The sequence below is a fragment of the Chenopodium album genome, chromosome 2 (genome assembly GCF_948465745.1).
Source record: "Chenopodium album chromosome 2, dcCheAlbu1.1, whole genome shotgun sequence".
Taxonomy (NCBI): Eukaryota; Viridiplantae; Streptophyta; class Magnoliopsida; order Caryophyllales; family Amaranthaceae; genus Chenopodium; species Chenopodium album.
In genome coordinates this window covers 24,466,430-24,482,915 of record NC_137835.1, presented here as the reverse complement: position 1 = coordinate 24,482,915, position 16,486 = coordinate 24,466,430, and the positions used below count along the sequence as shown (strand labels likewise).

General features: G+C 35.5%; 1 non-coding gene across 1 annotated transcript; it reads right to left on the bottom strand.

The window, feature by feature from the left end:
• Window positions 1-14,605: 14,605 nt before the first annotated feature.
• Window positions 14,606-14,713, bottom strand: LOC145607264 (small nucleolar RNA R71). Its single transcript, XR_014105533.1, has one exon. It is a non-coding gene; the product is annotated as a small nucleolar RNA R71 (small nucleolar RNA).
• Window positions 14,714-16,486: the final 1,773 nt, after the last annotated feature.

Here is a 16,486-nt window from a genome sequence, read left to right as displayed (position 1 = left end):
TTCCTATTATTAGACTAAGTTTATTTTCTTTAAAGAAATATGGTCGGTTTATATTAACCTATGTTTGCCACATAAATAAATTTTGATGTGGCACAAGTGTTATAATGATTGTCACATTGAATAAAATACCCATGACACAAGTGTTTGTTTGCCACGAGAATAATACTGTCGTGGCATTACTGTCTATTTTCCACGGGAATATAAATACGTGTGGCATAAGTGTTTATTTGCCACGGGAAAAAAATATAGTCGTGGCACTAGTTTCAGTTAGCAACGAACATCATCTTTCCCGTGGCATAATATTTGTTGTCATATCAAGTTTATTATTGAATTTAATTTTTCCCGTGGCAAGATCAAATTATGCCACGAATTTATAATTCCCGTGGCATAATTCGTGGCACAAGTGGTGAATTGTTGTAGTGCTTTAATTTCTTGAAAAGAGACAAAGATAAGGGTTACGAGTTCAAATCAAAAGCAATATCTGATGTTGATATGGCTAGGCAATAGGGGTGAAAGTGCATATTTTTTTAATCGAAAAGGTCATAGGGAAAGGGAGAATGCTGACTTCCTCATCTTCTTTGTACTCCAGTCCCACTAAAAAGAGGAGATGTGAAGAAGTTACTTGAAGGTAAACTGATGGGGATGATAACATGGAAATTGAAGTGCAACAGGCAATTATGAGTTCAATGGATGAATTTTTTGGTAAGGTGGCTGCGCCGGATCAGCCACCGATGGATATATGAAAATTCTATCTTGGAAATATAGGGTTTCAATGACGTACTAGCCCCTGCACATCCTTATTTGGCGTGGTTAATTTGTACTAAATTTCCTACTTTCTTGTTTTCATCAGAACTAAAAGGTCTTTAGCTGATGTTAAACTTTTAGTTGATCCGTTTACTCTAAGTTTTTCTTATGGAGTAGAGGCAGAGGGGTATAGGGGGGGCTTGTGGTTTTTAGTTGGTTTCATGGGGATTATAGTTGCATTGTCCTAACTCCAAATTATATTCTTTGTAATCTCAAAGAAGCTAATGGAAGTAATAGAAATGTTTATTTTTGTAAGGCAAGCCTAAGGTGGAGGATATGCCTAGAGTGTTGGAAGAACTTTCTACTTTGCTTTATTCAACTCCAAATTTCCTTTTAATTGGGGATTTTAACCAAATTGATTCTTAACAAGGAAAATTATGGGGTTCCACTACAATATGGGGTCTTGATGAATTTATGGATTGGCGATTGGAAAATGACATTGTGGATGTTCTGTTCTCGGGTCCTCTTTGAGTTCTTTAGGAACCAATTGTGCTATCGGATCATGTGGGAATCTTGTATGACTCAGATCCAACACTACCTAATTCCAACCGTCCCTATCAACTAGAAAGATGGTGTTTGAAACTTACAGATATACATTCGATGGCTTCTACAATTTAGACATGTAATTTTAATGGTTCAAGCATGTTCGTCTTGGCCAAATGTCTTCAATCCTTTTGAGATAAAGCTCAAATATGGTGCCTTGACAGTAAAACCTTTTGGGGCGTGAATTGGAGAAACATTACTAGTAACTTATCAGTGCAAGGGGTTGCGGTTTCCACGATTAGTGAGTGGGAGGACTTTTTAATAAGGATTTACAACATAATCCCTGTAGGCGTTGTTCGAAGTGCACTTATTTTAAGCATGTGTGAATATTGTTAGCACTCATAGGAAGTAGGAATTGACATATACGATTAGGGACAACGATTTGGGACAAATAAAGTAGGGAGCCGCCAAAAAGTTTTTAAAGAACTTGTAAACCGTACATAGATCATTTAAGGCAACCACGATAAGGGACAACTTTAGGCAACAACGATTGACCCATGAAAGTTACACCCCATTCATAATCCATGGGAAAACTAACTCCATATTGTTCGGAAGCACAAAAGGAGGATCGAGGATGATGGTATGAAGTGAGTCATGCAGTCACATTCGCCCATATTGGCCTCTACTCGATTCTTATAGTGAAAAGAATTCTTGCGATCTCAAAGGCATACAAACAAAGATTCAATTTGCTACAAACTATTATTATGTTAAATTGGTTGAATATTGAAGCAACATATAATTCTAAAATATTGTGATCACTTCAATTAACAACAAGATTAAAAAGGAAGCTAAACGGGTTGTCCAAATTATCTTATTAGACGTGATTTTGAACTACATGTTCTGTTTAACATGCAATATGGTGATCATAATAACAATAGAGTAAACATTAATATTGGAAGTAATTTAACCATAATATTGTTAGTCAAATCAAATAATAATAAACATAATTATTAACATTTCGCCCACTCCTTTAAATTTCTACATCATGAATAAATTGTTAGTATCTTCAATAAAAATATAAATCAAATTAAAATTAAATTAAATAAAATAAAAAGAGTGTTGTTTTGGTCCAAACCCTCACTTAATTGTACCTTTCACGCCTTGATATAAGTATAGAACCTTAGGTCAAGTATGGACTCCTTGAAGTGCTTATGGAAGGAGTGAGGGAGAGGCTAGCATTTAGGCTAGAGCATAAGAGGGAGAAGAGAGAATGCCTTTTGGTGTATAAGAGAGGAAGAAAAAATGATTTGGTGATCAAGCTTGGTGATGATTGAAAATGGGGTGATATAATATTTATTTATAAAGAAAAAATAAGGGTTGAAGAATCAAGGAAAAATCCGAATTCGAATCGGAAAAAAAATATTGTTATAGGCAGTAGTTTTTGCGGTTTTTTATTTTTTTATTTTTTATTATATCTTTTGATCTAGAAATTGGAATAAGATAAATAATATATCGTTGGAAATATCTTTTCAATCCCTATCCATATATTCAATCATTGGACCCAGATTATAGACCAAATTAAACTTCCCTAAACGTTTTTATAAAAGGACACGAAATGAATGATTTTAAGGGACGCAAAATGAATTATTTTGGGTTTAAAGGCATGAAAAGAGGAAAATAAATTATGGTTTGGGGAAATGGGCTAGGAATTTGGTTGTTTTAGTAAATGGATTGGGATTGAATATGGATTTAATAATTCCAAGATTAAATACTCAACCAGACCAAGAATGACGGTGAAGGTTGTTGATCATCGGGTTTGGTTTTGGGGAGACATTTTTAGGTGTCTACAATCCCGAATTATACTATGGACTTCCATTTTTGGCAACAATGACTAAAACATAAGTGGTTTAGGGAAGGTGACTTGCCGTCATCGATGTTGTTTAATAGGGTCAAACAAAAACAGAAACGGAAGGAAATTATTAATCTCCTGAACGACGAGGGTAATTGGGTTACTATAGACACCAAATTGTGTCTCCCCAAAACCAAACCCAATGATGAGTATTTTTTACATCATTGATATCGATTAAGGATAAATGTTGAAGAGTCTCGTGAATTCTTCTGTTTTTAAAAATGTTTTAATAAAAATATTTATTTCTGTTTTCGAAAATCATTCATTTCGTATCCTATTTATGAAAAAATCCAATCCAGTTTCATTATTCCATAATATGGGTCCAATAATTATGTAGTTGGATAGGGCTTTAAAAGAGATTTCTAACGATATATTATAAGTCCAATTCTAATAAATAATGAGGAAGTTATGGCCAAAATACTAAACTGCGTCTAAACCAGTTTGATGTGCGACCCAACAATCATGTGGAGGGTCTATTAATCTTAATTATATTCCTAAACCAAAAAATTTAATTAGAATCTTCAATAAGTTTCTAAAATTTCTTAATTGTCATTTATGAAAAGATAAGATTAAAGAATTTTAAATTAAATAAAACTCCTATTTTTGAAAGTCCTAATATTATTCGTAATGAAAGATGTTCAAAGACAGTCAGATATTAATATTTCGCCTCCTAATTTTTATCCAAATATTATATGATTTGATATCCTTGAAATTATCTTTCCAATGATATATTATAATACTACCTCCGGAGGTAGTATTAATTTTGAGCTATAACGAAAAAGATCTGAAAGAAATATAAAACTCTATCCAAAACTGACACCCTTTCACTATTTTGGCTATATCTTTTATTCTACAAAATATTTTAATCTGAATTTAATTTTGTTAGAACGTAGACTTCAAGATCTCTCTAAGGACATATTATATGCCTTATTTAAACTTTTGAATCAAAAGTTATAATAAAAACAAAATTCTTAAAAAAACTGTTTTCATTGCGCTGCAATACCTTTTATCTTGCCGCGTTAAAAGAAATTTTATTCCGATTCGAATTCTAACTCTTTTCTAATTGCTTTTGGTCAATTTTTCTCTGAAAATAAGGTGGATTTTAAACATTTTAATCACTAAAAATCATAAACAATCATCATATATTCTCTCTCTCAAAGCTATAAGCTTATTCTTTCTCTCTTGATTTCTAAACCTTGCATTTTAAAAAATACACCATACATCCATCACGAGACGTAGACACACCTAGCCAAGCTCGAAGTTGCTTTCGCCCTAAACGTGAAAGGTTGATAATTACTGAGAATTTAGTCCCAAATCCCTATTTCAATTATTTAAATTAGTTGTTTGATTTAATATTTTCATTGAAGTTACTGACACGTGTATTTTTTTGATAGAAAGAGATACGAGGCAAAAATATGATTAATTTTATTGTTATATTTCTATAGAAAACATGTTTATATTATTTTAATTTCTAGTATCATGTTTAGGTTGCTTCCTATTTTCTTCTATCATGTTAGTATCATGTTAGGGCTAAAGCTTTGATTTTTAATTTTTAGTGGCATGCTAGGATTTGTTATTTATCTTTTTAGTATCAGGATTAGAATCTTGCTAATATTTTTATGCTTTGATGAGAATATTATTTTGATGATAATTGTTGTTATTTATTATTATGTTGCTTGATATATTGTTGTTATTACGTGGTCACCCCCTCTCTTGTAGGTTTGAAGTAAATTTGTACTTGAAATCTTGTTTAATAAGATAATTAATAAATTTATTTAGGCTAATATGATTTTAATTCAAGTTATCGTCAATAATTGATTTGTTTGTGCATTTATATTCAACCGACATAGATTAAATAGTTTTAAGATTAATATATTGATTGTAAGTTAATCGGAAATCGCACATAAATATGAGAAGAATAAATTACAGGCCTATTTTTATAGCATGTTCAATCTCTTTTAGGATGGATTTGTACCTTTATACCCGAACATCCAGTCATGATTTAGGACCACTATGGAGTTAGCGATCTCATGGATCGTGAAGGGGTGTAACCTTCACCTTGTGAACGATTTACGAGTTCCTAAAACTTGTTGGCGACTTTTTTACTCTAGCTTCCTTACCTTTGGACGCCACCATGTTTAAGTGTATGATCATAGTGGGGCTCAAGTGTGGGATGCTTAAAATTATTTCCTATAGTTACAGGACAAGATAACGTTCGTTTCTAGTCCCTTGTAGGGATGGAAAATAAATCTGAGTTTGACTTGGATCCGACCCGATCTGAAGAAAAAAATCCGATCTGATTCTGTTTAAAATTAGTTCAAATCCGAATCTGATAAATTATATCTGAATCCTAATGAGAGTCGAATCGGACTTGGACCTTATGAAAAGTCCAACCGAGTCCGATTCGACTCTGAGTCCAACAATATGAGTATATGCTTTATAAGTTGGGACAATCGCTTGCTTGTTTTATATCAAAACTTTATTATGTAACTTAATTGATATTTTAAATATGTTATGTTTATACTTTAATCATTATGAATATACAAACAATTATAGGTATATCACAAATTAAAAAAAAAGGATTATTTTGGAGGTCTGAATAAATGGACCGAATTTGGATCCAAAAATTACGAGTCCGGACTCGGATTCGGATCTGCGTTAAGGGTCCATTTACTAAACAGATTGGATTCAATTTAGTTACATCCAACCCGAATCCGTTCTGTCTCCATCCTTATTCCCTTGTACACTGGAAGGAGTTTCTCACCGATAAGGAAAACATTTCTTAGGGAATTAGGGGTTTACACAAGGTTTCTAATACCTTGTTAGATGGATTTTCTTAGAAAATTTGCATCAGTGAACGGATCAAGTTTGCAAATATGAATTGGGTAAACGGTGGGATTTCGATTGTCGCTTCTGATCAAACTTTAAGAGAAGTTAGGACGAGTTTGGTTAGTGATCTGATATTGAGAGAGCCAAAGAGAAGGAACTTAAAAAAGGTAAGGGATTATTTTGAATAGGATAGTGCAAGAAATATCTTGAACTTAGAGTTGTCTGAAACACATGAGGCAGATGTCCTATACTAAAAGCATCATAGGACAGGAAAATATACAACCAAGATAGGGTATGCTTTTCTTCAAGAAGCAAAGGCTACTGATCTCGATAGTGGGCTGGCACCGGGATTCTGCAAAATTTTATGGCGCCTTAATATCTCTCCAAAGTCGAGTCTCTTCCTTTGGAAATTAGTAATGAATGGGATAGTAGTAAACTCAAATTTGCACTAAAAGGGTATACCAGTAGAGATGGCATGTGATCTTTGTCAAGGGGAAGAAGAAGACACTAAGCACTTGTTTAAAGACTGTGGTCTAGCCAAGATTGTGTGGGAAAATTGCTTGTTAGGTCCCACTTTAGCATTGGCTAAATTTACTCAATTGAGACAATGGATTCATAGATATATCCAGCTGAGCAGGACGGTACTCATAGAGATAGAATTACTACCTTTATAGTGATTATGTGGTGCTTATGGATCAACAAGAACAAAAATGTCTTTAGAGGAGATGAGGGTGATACAATTTCACTCTTACGTCATATAGGGAAGGCAAGGAAGATCTAAAGACCTTTTGAAACAAGCTGGTCTCCTCTATAGGGGACGATGTAGGGACCATACCCCTATGTTTCAACTATGCTTCGCTTGGAAAGGAGAATTTCTATCTCCGGACCAATGGGGTTAGCTCTCAAGGGGTTACAATCCTTATCGACGGGTCTTGGCAGAAAGATACAAGAAAAGCAAGGATGGGATGGGATAGGCGCTTCATAATGGTATTCATGAGTTTTAGGAAGGTGGTGGGCAGTCTCAACCATTCACGTAGAAGCCCTGGCTTGCCTATTGGCTATTAGATGGGCTTCCACTAAAAACTGGCAAAGGATTTTCTTGTTCACGGATTCTACTATTTTAGTGAACATACAAGATAATCGTCAAGACTCAGACATCGACATCCTATGGACAATACGTGATATATAGAGGGCGGCTAGCACTTTACAAACTTGCGTTGTTTGGAAGGTGAGCAGGGACTAAGTACACAAGACATACTTTGTTGCTAACGACTATAGGACCACTCTTTGTAGCTTTGTTACTTAGATTTTTCATTCTCTTTTGCTGTTGTCAAAAAAAAAAAAAGAAAAAAAAGAAATTGGTTTAGTAATTATATTTTTGTAAATTAAAAGATTGATTAATGGAGGGAATAATTATACTATAATAGGAAAATCATAAATTCATTTTATACATTGATTGAATTATTAAATTAACTTATTGGAGGATTGATAAAATTGTTTAATAACTTAGGAAGTTAGTTGATTGTAATGAAAGATAGAGGAAATCATAGCATAATCTTATAAGGTTAAATTATTGATTATCAAAAGAAAACATAGAAATTGAGAACATAACCTTTCACCTTTCTTCCCTAAAAAATCCAATCTTTTAATTATCCCATAAAAATCCAACCCTTTACCCCCTATATTCATCTAAAGATCCAATTGACTTATAACATGTTAAAGAGTTTTTTTTTTTTAAAAAAATCTGTTTCCTCCCTAATTTAAAAACAAAATCTTTTTCCTCCCACCATGGCCACCCCCTTCCATGGCTGCCTACCACTATAGCCCCACCCACTACCGCATGTGATGTAACCAACCCCACCCATTGTCATCCCTAAACTCCTTGAACACCACGAAACCCTCGCCACCACCTAAAACACTAACCACCACAAACCCTCAATACTGACCCACTAACAACAGTACAACAACAACACTCACAAACGGCAACAATTAAACTAAATCACAACACCATCCACCATAAACCCTTAACACCAAACCCACGACCATCACCTATCAGCTGTGCACCACCGCCCTACCTCACAACGAACAATACTGCATCGATCAATGTCCCCCCATTGCAGCACCTGCATCTTCCTCACTCAACCATATCCCTCACTAATCCCTAACAATCACACTAACTCAACAAACCACCGCCGCACAACCATCAGTATCATTCTCCAAAGTAGAGCAGCCCGCTAAAAGCTACAATTCTGCCAAATTTCAAATTAGTTAAAGGGGACTGTTGGGGTTGAAAGTGGTTGTTAGGATTTCAGGGGTTGGGTTGGTGTAACACCCCAATAATTCTCCCTTTTCCAAACCACTTACTTTAAATAAAAATAGAGGAGAATTATTGGCATGTTACCGCCACGTGTTAAAACGTTAAGGCTTTATCAAAGTATTGCAGCGGAAATCCAACTTAAATATTAAAATAATATAATTTAGAAAACCAATAAGTCAAAGCTTACAAATTAAAACCGTAAAGGCACTTATTTAAAACCAAACCAATATTCAAAGTCCCAAAACATAATTAAAGTAGTAAAACATAAATAAGTTCAACACAAAGAACGAATACTCTCAATCACACCAATCCCTTGACAATGCGTATGTCAAATCACCGAACTTCACATCATCAAGCTAACCTGTGCAATACTGCTCCCCAATAATACAAGTGTAATAATTGGATCATCACAGGGTCATTGAAAGGCGAAGGCCATGACCAAAAGAAAACACACAAAAGCACTCAATCAGCAAAGCTGAGTACATACAAGCTACAACGCACAAAACCTAGCATGCTCAACTAGTTAAAGTAAATAAATATACAACTCGAATTCATTAATCAAGACTCCACACTTTAACATTCAATCGACTCAACATACTTGCTAATCAATTCCAAACACTTGACTCTTTATATTTAATTTAATTAATTTAATTTGGAGTAAGTAATAGATGAGGTTGTCCAATCCACCAAATCATTTTGGTCCCAAATGAACATTTAAAATAAAAGTTTAGCGCGATGCAAGAATGGGCGCGACTCCATTCTCACAAAGTTAGTCTAGGATCCCATCTAACTTTCATTATAAAATAAAATGTAAATAACAAAAGAGAAGAGGACATGTTGATCAAACAAGCCTCGAAAAGCCACGGGCTACCACCGTGTACCCCAACCCATAATTGTCAATACTCCAGAAGTGCACGCTTTCCAGAGTTTTATTGCTCATCCATGTTTCACTTTATGTGATTATAATTTTAATTAGTAGCCGACTCAATCAAGTAGACCATTCATAACAATCATACATCAATTCACTTTTAATCTTATTTAGGACAATGGTGATCACATAATAAACTGACCTTTAATTCCATTAAACTTCCAAATTATCCAAAATTGTTGAGCATAGTCAACCCACCTAGATAATTCGGCTTAATCCACCTTTACTCAACATACTAACAAGTCATGGTTGAGTAATAAATAAATAAATAATAATCTTGTGGAATACTTAATAAATTCATTCCACTCAAACCATTTAATTCCAATCCTTTGATAATCCAAATGTGGTTAATAAACCAATCCAATAAAAATATGCTTGTATAAACATTCCATACAAATAACTAATCCAATATAATTCAACATGCTTGTATCCATAATTCCATACAAACATACTCAATTCACCAAAACATGCCTCATAAAAATAAGCACATGAATTAAATCAATGTATAACCAAACAATTTCCGTCCAAGTGTTCCCTAATCATGAAACTAAGTTCTTTCCTTTTGGTACCTAAACATGATACTACTTATAACGAATTAGACATGTACGTACCTCGTATAAACAATCATTTTTGCAACTTTTAATTACTTAAAAGTCTCCTATGTAAAAATCACTTCCTAGAAAACAACCAACAACAATAAATTAATACTTAACCAAAAATTCCAGCAATATAAATTAGATTAAAACTCCTTAAAACTTCATCAAAAACATGTTTTTATTCTTAATTATGCATTAGAAATACAATAGGAATAAAAGCCCCAAATTAATTGATCATAAGAACCCTAAAATCCCAATTTCAATAAATTGAAACCCTAGGTTTTATAATCACAAAATCTGAAAATTTATAACATAATTAAAATCTGAAATTATAAGTTTATGCTATCAAAAACATGAATTTGATACTAAAAATATAAACTAATTTAACAAACATTGAACAAAAAAAAAACAAAGGGAAGAGAGAGAAGAGAGAGCAAGCAGCCACGTGGGCCGCGCTGCTGGTGGTGCGCCGGCAGTCAGGGGGCGGCGCCGGTGACCGGCGGTGGTGTGGCAGTAGGTGGAAGTTGGTGGGGGGCAACAAGGTGAGTGAAAACTCACGTAAGAAAGAAAGGAAAAGAAAAAAAAAGAAAAAGAAAAGAAAGAAAAAGGAAAAAGAAAAATAAGAGAAAGGAAAGAAAAAAAAATAAAAGGGAAAAGAAAATACTAACCTTTTTGTGTGGGGAAAATTTGGGGATGTATGGAGTATTTATAGGAGAGAGAGTGGTGTAGGGCAAGTTGTAAGGTTGGGCCTCATAAAATTAATGGGCCAATCAAGTATGTAAAGTGAGATTGGCTTTGATTGTTTGGACATGAATTATAGAATGATGGTTCATAAAAATCATATTGTAATAAAAATAATTTTCCACCCAAAATAATTTGAAACTTTTGAAATTAAATTCCGGAAAAATACAAATAAATATTATAAATAAAATATAATTTTATTTATAATATATTTAAAAATACGGGGGATTACAGTTGGGCTGCTGGGGAAGGAGAAGTGGGGATGGGGAGGGGAAAGGGGTGGGCTTTTCCGATCGGGACGGCGACGCAGGGGTGGTCATTTGGCCATAAGAGGTTGGCTGGGGGATTTAGTTTATTTATTATTAAAAAAATAATAGATCTATTAAAAGCTGACACGTGGCATATAACTTAAAAAAACCGATCACTAACAGGTAATGGATCTTTGATGAAGATAGAGGGTCGGGTAAAGGTTGGAATGATGGATTTTTATACGATAAACAAAAGGTTCGATTTTTAAGGGAAGAAAGGTGAAAGGTTAGACTTTTCATTTACATTTTTCCTTATTAAAAACAATTGATTGCTGATTAATGAATGAATGAATATTTTTTTATTGAATCAATTAAAATATAGAATTAATTTCATCACTTTTAATATAATTCTAAGGGATATTTAATCTTTTTAGGGGTGACACTATAGCCTCCCCTTTGGCTTAATTATATAATAGAGATCTATGTGACTATTTTTTTTCCAGCATTTTTTCAAATTATACAATGTCTACTTGTCCCTCCACATTAAAATTCCATGCTCTTTCAGTGACAACAAAAAACATGAATTTAAAACTCTAATAGGTTTTAACAGGGTATTGACATTGAACTTATATCACTTATGGTGTTAATAATTATTTATACTCTATTTATGATAATAGCCAATCCAACTTAACTTGGTCCATGACAAGGGTCCAATAATAGTGTAGTTGGATCAGGCCAGCAAAGAGATTTCCAATGATATATTATGAGCCCAATTCTTATGAATAATGAGGAAGTTATGGCCGAAATACTAAATTGGATCTGAAATGGTTTTATGGTCCAATGATCTAGTGGAGGGCAATTAATTATTATTCCTAAAATTATTAAGATTAATTCTAATCTTCTAGAATAGTCTAGAAGGTTATTTTGAATTCTGATGGGGTTAAGATTAATAATTATATTTTTAGAAAAAAATGAATTTCATTTGAAATAAAACAAGTATTTTATTGTGACCAGAATATGATTTAAAATTAATAAACATGGAGTTTAATTACTTAATTATATTAGGAAAAGGATTCTGTACAAAGCAGGTTTCATCTTTTAATTAGCGCCAAACGTGATGCTTGTCGTTTCGCGCTGGGTCAGTCGCTGGAGACATGAGATAGTTGTATTCCGATTCAAATTCTGATTTTTTTCTATCGTTTACGGAATATTTTCTCTATAAATAGGGTTTTATTTCCCCGTTTTTATTCATTAACAATCATCAACAATTATCATTAATTCTCTTAAAGCAATAGCTTAATCTTCTCCCTCTTTCTAAACTTTTACAAAATTCCGCGTCCACAAGTTCTAGACACACCTAGCCAAGTTCGAATTTGCCTTCGCCTTAAACGTGAAAGAAAGTGATACAAGGCGACTGATGAGTGGCATTTGTGCCACTTTTCCATCGTTTTTCTCTAAGGATTCTCCCCTCATTTGCACTTGTTTGAGCCTTTTTAAGCATTTTTCCCTTAGTTTTGCCTTTCCCTTTCTTTTCGAGTGTTTCCTTTCCCTTGTTCTCTTTTTGTTGGTATTTTTAGCGTTTCTTTGTCGTTTTGTAGGTTCTTGGCCTTCTTGGATGAACTTTGGAATGTATGACGTGCTGTGGAGAAGGAGCATGAAGCTCAAGAAAAGATGAAGGAAGGAGGAATCAACTAGGTTCAGTCGAACCCCCTGAAGGTGTGGCCGAACCTAGGTGTGGCTGAACTTACTTTGTGGTGTGGTCGAACCACCTTGGCAGTTTCAAGCTGGAAAATGGCCGTTTTTCAGGAGTGACCGAACCTCAGAAGTTCGACCAGACCAAGATCAGGGGAGGTTCGACCGAACCTACCCAGGGTTCGGCTGAACCTACCCTGTGGTCCGGCCGAACCTTCCCACTGTTCTGTCGGACCATCTCTTTTATTCCAGCTGCTTTGTACGGTTTATTTTAGGCAGTTATTTAGAACGTTTTTATGTAATGGTATTGGATTATCTCATCATCCTAGACAATTAACCCTAATCTTAGAGAGAGGTAGTGTAGTATTGCTCAAGTTATCTCATTGTATGCAACTTTGGTTAAAGCTTTCCCTTCAATCAATCAATCAAGCAACTTTGCAAGTTTTCATCTTTCATTTATTGCTTCTTTAGTAATCTCTAATCCTTTCTCTTAGTTTTGTTTATTTACCTCCTAGTTGCTTATTTTTATTTATTTTTTGTGGATTAATCTATCTTTGTTATTTTCATTGCTTTTGATCATGTTTGATTTCATGCTTCTTGTGTTTACTCTTAGTTTTGCTATCATGTTTACTCCCCCTTTTCTAGGCTAATCTCTTAGCTAAGGGAAGGGGGTGTGAAATATGCATTGATTGATGGATGAATGATGATAGTTGGATTGATTGCATGCCTTAAATTAATGACAGACATGATTTTTAATGGCTTGAGATTATTGTTGCACATTATTTTATTGCCTTCTAGTTTAAATGTATGAAAATGATTTGAACTAGATTAAGATCACCTCTATTTTAATGATTGCATGAGAATGAGTTGTTAAAATGGAGTTTCATGTATTGTGCTTCTTTATTCTCTTGATTTGCTTGTGTCGAATAGGATGCATGAGAATGATCCTAATTATCATATACTTCTTTCATTGATTTGCCTAGACCATTGCATGAGAATGAATTGTTTAGGTAGAATCTTGTGTTCTTTGGCATGTTCATCATGATAACTATCATTGTTCCCCTATTTCTAATCATGTTTGACACCCCCGAACCCCTAGCGTTGTTCTCTCTTGATTTTAATCATCTTTATCTTGTTTGTTTATAGTTCTAGTGTTTACGATCCAAAAAAACCAACAAAACAATCCCCTTTTCACTCTTGCATTAGTGATATTTGATGTTGAATTAGCGTGCTTCCCTAGTGGTTCGACCCTTTACTTGCCACTAACTAGTTTAGTGTAGGTTTAGGTATTATAAATGAGTAATTTGGTTAGGGTGGTAGCATAACGACCTATATAATCCTTATCAAATTTTTGCGCCGTTGCCGGGGAGGCGGCTTGTTTAGCGTCTATTATTGCTTTTGTTAGAGTCATTTTGCTTTCTTTTCTTTTTGTTTTGTTTTGTTTTGTTTTTTTTTTTTTTTTTTTTTTGGTTTTATCATCCTTGTCATTGCTAATTGTTTGCTTAGCTTTGGTGAATGCTTAGGAGGTCTCAAGGAGCACCCTTACATCAAATTGTCCACGAAATCAACCGAACCTTGAGACAAGTCCATGGGCTTTATGAAGACGAGGGAAGAGGTTTTGGTGATATAGTTGATAGTGAGAGTGATACTTACTCTTCAAGTTCACCACGCGAATCAATGGCGGGACAAGAGAATGATGTCTTGTTTCGTGAGTTTGGAAATCCGGAGGATTATGAGCTCACGGGAGGGATTTTGCTACCCATCACGGAAACCAACTTCTCAATCTATCCACAATATACTCGAATGGTCCAATCGGAGCAATTTTCCGGAAGTGCAAGTGAGGAACCTATTGAACATTTGGACCGATTCCTTGAATTGTGCGCAATGATGCAAACCAATTAAGTGAGTCAAGACTACATTCGTATGCACCTTTTTCGCCAATCTCTCACCGGACGAGCAAAGAAATGGCTAAAGCAAGTAAAGCCTAACTCTCTCACAACATGGAGGGAGGTTGTAAAGGCGTTCTTGAAGCGCTTTATCTCCGAAGAGAAGACCGTCGAAATGAGAAGGAAAATTGCATCATTTGAGCAAGAGGCCGATGAAAGTCTTGGTGAAGCATGGGAGATATTCAAAGAGTTGGTGCAAGCATGTCCCCACCATGAGTACAATCAAGGGTTGCACATGCGGTTTTTCTACGACGGATTGGAGCCCATGTCAAGAGCCAATTTGGATGCGGGGGCGGGTGGTCAATTAATCAAGATCCCTCAAAATCAAGTTGAAGCCACAATAGAAGAGGTAGCAAAGAATTACTCTTGAGGGGGGGGGGGGCGAAGAAGAAACGCTCCAAAGAGAGGTGGTATTTACGAATTGGAGAAAGTTGATCAATTACAACATCAAATTGATCAACTAACAAAAGGGCTTTCCAAGTTGAACACGAGTGTGAATGCAAGTTCAAGTGGTGGAGCAAGCTCTTCTCAAGTTAACTCTTTCTCTTGTCAAAATTGTGGAGGAACGAACCATGATACATCCTATTGTGGAGGTTTAAGCCCCGAACATGTAGCGGCATACAACACAAGGCAAGAGGGATTTAGAGGAAGGGGCGGTGGAGTAGCTTGGAGACAACCACCACCCGGGTTTGCACCTCAACCTCAACAATGGAACCAACAAGCTCAACCTTCCTATAACTCCAATCCTCAATATCAAATTCCGTTTCCATCTCAACCCCAAAACCCAAGAGGAAGCTATCCAAGGAACAAACAATACAACAATCAAACCTAAGCACCTCAAAGAAACCATCAAGAACAAGCACCTCAAGCGGATCTAACTCAAACTCAACTCCTCCAAGCCATGCATGCGCAAATGCAATCTTTTGGGCAACAAATGCAAGAGATAAGAGCTCACAACAAGATGGTTGATTCACAACTAGCTCAATTGGCCGAGAGAACTCCTTTCAATTCACCATCCACTCTACCCGGACAACCACAACCTAACCCATCTCACAATCCAAAACCCGATACATGCAAGGCGATCACATTGAGGTCGGGAACTTCCTATGAAGGACCAAATGAAGGGGATAGTGAGGAAAAGAAGGGAGGAGAGGAGAGTGTGAATGAAAACAAGGGAGGTGAGAAAGAAAAAGGTGATGAGATAAAAGAAGGTTCGGAGAAGAAGAAGATTGACAATGAGAAGACAACTTCAATTCCTAGTGAGGCTAGGAATCTTGATGGACCGGTTCCTTTTCCCGGCCGGCTTACGGAGAGGAAGTTGAATGACAAGTTCACAAAATTTCTTAGTGTCATGAAGAATTTGCATATCAACCTCCCTTTTCTTGAAGTTGTGACACAAATGCCATCTTATTCCAAGTTCCTCAAAGATATTCTCACCAACAAGAGGAAGCTCAATGATGAGCTTATCACCCTTCCACATCAAGTGATGCTCTTGTCCAACATAAGATGCCCAAGAAGGAAAAAGACCCGTGAAGTTTCACTTTGCCGGTGAAAATTGGGAACATGGAAGCTAGGGGCGCCTTAGCCGATCTTGGAGCAAGTGTTAGTTTAATCCCTCTATCCATTGCTCAAAAACTCATTATTGAGATGATCCCTACAAGGAAGACAATTCAATTGGCCGATTGATCGGTGAAATTACCTTGTGGAGAGCTTGAGGATGTTCCAATTCAAGTGGGACACATCTACGTGCCTTGTGACTTTGTAGTGATGGATATGGAGGAAGATTTTAACACTCCTTTGATTTTGGGACGTGAAGCTCTTAAAACTTTGGGGGCGGTCATCAATTGCAAGAACAACACCATCACTTGTGAAGTGGCCGATGAAAAAATTGTCTTTGAATTTTCGAAGTTGCTCAAGACCCCCATGGTTGAAAAATGCTATAGAGTTGATGTTGTGAATGAAGAGTTAGATCGTTTGGGGAGGGTCGTGATGG